We start from the raw sequence: 5,218 nt of genomic DNA, 5'->3' as shown, positions 1-5,218 counted from the left end.
ATGATAAGCTCAAAAAAAAAAAGCTGCAGAATAGAATGTCTTTTGTAGTATGAACTAAGTAGCTGTTATAAAACCTCCAATTAATGAAGATCCTTGGAAAATAAAGAAAAGTAAGAAAGAAAAAGAAAAGAAAAGCCAAGGAGTGGCAATAAGAATGAAAGAAACAAATAATAAGGCTAGACACCAATAGCTTGGACCTTAGGACATATGCCTGTGGTATTTCTTGTACTAGGATATGCTTGGACAATTAGGTTCTAAGGAGTCTTTTAAAACTTGGTAACTTGGATTAACTAATCCCGGATTACCAACCGAAATTCTACTATCAAGAGCAACCACGTTACAAAGCATTTAGTGACCCAAAGAGGTGCTGGGCATCAATGTTCCTAAGAAGAATTGTGAGCTAAGTGTCTATAGTGAAGAGGTGTTGAGAAAAATTGAGCCAAAAGGCTGCTGCAACACTTGACACTGAGCTATCAGCAAGAAATAAGTTTCTAAGAAAAAGAAAGAAGGAAAAAGCTAACAGGGATCAATAAAAGAACAAGGTATTATAGCAGCACTCTAGTGAATCCTCAAAGAGACATTTCATATCTGTCAGCTAAGAATAATTGAGCCGCATCTTGTCTGCATAAAACCCGATAGCCCGAATTCTATTACCTGCTAAATAAGGACATATATACTTCTCTGTTTTGTTTAATTTCTTCTCTTGTTTAGTGCTTTCTTGGGAACAAGCAAGATTTAAGTTTGGTGTTGTGATGACAAGTCATCTTATGCTAGTTTTACAAGCATTTTTCACTTTTTTTATTATGTTTTATGCACTTTCTTGCACAATAAGTAAGTAATTGGAGTGGATTTTCATGATTATCTTGGATCAATCAATCATCATTTATTTTACACAAAATCATAAGGTTTATGATAAAATTAATTGATTTTATGAATGATGCAAAGATCTTATAATTTTGGTGAGACTTTGATTGCTTGTAGGTGAAGAAATGAAGAGAAAGGGGAAGCAATCAGGGAAGCGTTGCATTCAAAAGGGAAGCGCCACGCTCAATAGCAAACAAGGTTAGCGTTCACTTTCAAAGTGAGCGTGGTGCTCAAAATTAGAGCGTAGCGCTCACTAATGCAGCGCTCAAACAAGTGAGCGTAGCGCTCAATGAAGGCAGCGCTCAGCAAAGGGTAGCGCTCAAATAGCTAGCGCAGCGCTCAATAAGGGAGCGCTAGTAGTGGGCAACAAGCGAACCAATTGGCGCACCAAAGGAGAGTGAGCGCAATGCTCATTTAGTGAACTGAGCGTTCCACTGGAGGGAGCAACTAAGCACCCTGACCCAAGCCACCAAGCACCTCAAACCCACTTTCATTCAAGGCCAACCCAAAAGCCCATTGTAATTTCTTAATGATGGAAATAGAAAGTGTATAAATAGGAGTGATAAACCCCTATTTTATGATTCTTTTTATCAATTCTGCACCCACTTATTCATATGAATTGCATGGTTTTACTATTCCTTCCTTATTTTATGATATATGTGAAAACATGTTTCCTATGCCTTAAAAATAATTATTTTAATTATCCTTTATTACCATTCGATGCCGTGATCTGTGTGTTAAGTATTTCCAGGCATCATAGGGCATGAATGGCTTAGAGGACAGAAAGGAAACATAAAAAAATGGAAGGAAAGCACAAAAATTGAGTTTTGAAGAAAAAGACAGCGACGCGCACGCGTGGACGACGCGGACACGTGTCTAGCGCGAAATGGAAGTGACGCGAACGTGTGGATGACGCGGACGCGTGCCTAGAGCAGAACACAACTGACGCGTATGCGTGACTGACACGCACGCGTGACAAGGAAAAACTCCAAATGACGCGAGCGCGTGACCCACGCGCACGCGTGACGGACGCCACATGCAGAAATTGCAGAAGTCGCCCCCAACGATTTCTAGACTCTTTTTTGGCCCAAATTCAAGCCCAGAAACAAAAAATAGAAGCCAGAGAAAGGGGGAATCAAAAGGGACAACAGAGACAACATTCATAATTGACAATTATTAGGTTTTAGATGTAGTTTTTAGAGAGAGAGGTTCTCTCCTCTCTCTTAGGTTTTAGAGTTAGGATTTCTTTTGCTTTATAGTTATTACTTCATTCCAGGTTCAATATTCTTTTAATTTTATATTCTCTTCTATTCTTAGTTACTCTAATGCTTTTATTTGTTAATTACTTATGTTGCCAAATCGGCTTATGAATCTTTCCATGTTAGATTTGAATATTTTATTTAACATAATTTGAGATATTTCAGATTTATGATTGTTTTATTCTATTTATAATGCTTTCAATTTAATTTAGATTTTTCTCCTTTTGGTTTTGGTTAAGTAATTGGTGACACTTGAGTTGTCAAACTCAGCAGTTGATTGAAAGTTGGAAATTGCTGATTGATTTGGATCCCTCTAAAACTAGTCTTTCCACAGGAATTGACTAGGACTTGAAGAATCAAGTTAATTGGTCCACTTGACTTTCCTTTATTTAGTAAGGGCTAACTAAGTGGGAGCAATAACAATTCTCATCACACCTGATAAGGATAACTAGGATGGGATTTCCAGTTCTTATACCTCGCCAAGAGTTTTCTTTATAATTGTTAATTTATTTTTTCCTGCCATTTAAATTATTTGTTCTCTATTTAAAAAACCCAAAAATATACAATTTCATAACCAATAATAAATCATACTTCCCTGTAATTCCTTGAGAGACGACCCGAGGTTTAAATACTTCGGTTATAAATTTTATTAGGTTTTGTTACTTGTGACAACCAAACTTTTGTACGAAAGGAATCTCTGTTGGTTTAGAAACTATACTTACAACGCGATTATTTTTATAAAAATTCTTTACTGACAAAAATCTAATCGTTCAAAATGGCACCGTTGCCGAGGAATGGCAACTGTGTGCCTCATTATTGGTTATTGTAAATATTTTATTCTGCTTGTTTATTTGTTTTTATTTTTGTTTTTAATTTTTTTTAGTTACTATGAGTTCTCACCCCAGTCGCTTTGAGTTTGGTTCTAATATTGTTGGAAGGAATGGAAGTTATAACAGGAACATGCATCAAGGTCGGAACAATCAAAGTTGGAAGGAGCCACGAGGATCTGATCAACCCTTTTGGCAACAACATCTTCCAAGATACCATAGACAACGACCATGCTACAATGCATGCCCAGACATTAGATATGGTGGACCCCTTCGTGACAACCAACACCCACCAAATTACTATGGTCAAAAGCCATTCCGAGGTGCGTACCAAGATAATAGATATGGTGGACCCCCTTATAGTTACCAACAAGCCCCATCATATACCTATGAACTACCTCCTCAACATAGCTATGAACCACCACACTCACAAGCCACCCACAACCATTCACCTCCATATGACCCTAACCCTTACCCACCCCAATTCCAATCCAATTACCCCCAAGAACCACCACTTCCATATGCACCATGTCCATATCCATCAACCCGAGAATCACAGGAACGTGTCAAGAAAATAGTGAATAAATTTCATGCAACCCTTCACCAATTGGATTAAGCGATCAATCGATTAGCTTCCCGACGTTCGGACACTCAAGGAACCCCCATGGCTTCATGTGGACAATCTAATGAAGAACGTAGCATGAAGGAGATACTCGAAACTCCAGTGGATAGTATGGAGCATGACTTTATACTGGAACAAGTGGAGGAAGCTGTAATTATCAAAGAAGAAGAATTGGTTGAAGACTTAGGAGATGCTGAACCTCTATGGGAATCAAGAATTATGGAAAATTCCGCCGAGTAGTTTTCAATTAATGCTAAGGAGGATAGTGCACAACCCCAGAAGCATATATCTTATGAAGAATTGGACGGAACAACTCAAGAAGCAAGTTTCCTTGGTAATGATCATCATGAATTAAGCTCTCCTAGTAATGAACTTGCATCCGCAAGTAAATTCCTTGAGATTGAAGAATCTTCCCCAAGTAAATACGAGGATGATGCGGAGGTAGACTTTTCTCAACCCCCAATTTATGACTTGAGTGATGAAGAAGATATCGAAGACTTTGATCAAGACGTGGTTGCAGTTGAAGTAGTTTGCAAAGAAGTGGAGGAATTCACAGAAGAATACAAGGGAGTAGAGCTTGAAAAACCACTGGAAACACGTATCCCAAGGCCATTACCACCCAATACAAACTTCAAGTGGGTAAAATCCTTAGCCTTTATCTTTACTTTTCCACTTGAATATGGTTTGCTTGAAACAGATGGCCAGCTTAGAGCTCTTTGCGGCTTTAAGAGTAAGAGGGAAGTGGCTGGCACTCAGAGCTGGTATGCCAGATTCAATAAAGCTCCATGCTTCAATTTGAGGTACAAGGATTGGTTTCGAGTTCGATTGAATGGGTCTCAGAAGATGTTTGGTCATCTTAGTGAGAGTTCATATTCCGTACTACCCGGCTGGAAAAATGTAGATCAAGACAAGGATGGGTACAGAAGTAAGGTTTGGGATCTTGGAATTTATCTTGATAGTCAATACTCCTGGAGTCTGAAAACCTGCTTTAACTTGCTCAAAGGCTTTACTTACCTAGTATGGGACCCCAGAGGCTACTGGAATTGCAAACGTTGGTGGAGATTTTTCGATGAGTTTAAGCACCAGCCACCATAGAAGGAAGTTCATCAAATGTCCAACATAAGGACTTTAACCAAAAGTGCTAGGTGGGAGACAACCCACCATGGTATGATCGTTCCCTTTTCAGTTTTAACTTTATTTCATTTTGTTTGTTTTTCATTTTATTTTATTTTATTTTTATTGTACCTGGATTTATTCATAACATCCGCATCAGCATTTCATTCTGCATACTACATATATAAAAAAAATGGTGCACCCCAAGCGTGCGCATGGGCCACGTGTGGGCGTCGATTGCAAATCGGCGTCAACATCCAACGCCCAGAAAGTTGGCCTGGAATCGTGCGGCTATTATGCGTTACGCACAATTTAGGCCACGCGCTCGCGTCACTTTCACTTCACACACACCACGCGAAAGCGTGGGCGATGCGTACGCGTCGCATGGAAATTATTGCCCCCTCAATTGAAGCAGAGAGTTGCGCCAAAACGACGCTGGAATTGTGCGTTTAGCACAATTCTGAGTGACGCGTACGCGTGCCCCACGCGTACGCGTCACTTTCATCATCCCTCATTCGCGCGATCACGTCAAT

The sequence above is a fragment of the Arachis hypogaea genome, chromosome 19 (assembly GCF_003086295.3).
Source record: "Arachis hypogaea cultivar Tifrunner chromosome 19, arahy.Tifrunner.gnm2.J5K5, whole genome shotgun sequence".
Taxonomy (NCBI): domain Eukaryota; kingdom Viridiplantae; phylum Streptophyta; class Magnoliopsida; order Fabales; family Fabaceae; genus Arachis; species Arachis hypogaea.
This window is presented reverse-complemented; position numbering follows the sequence as displayed.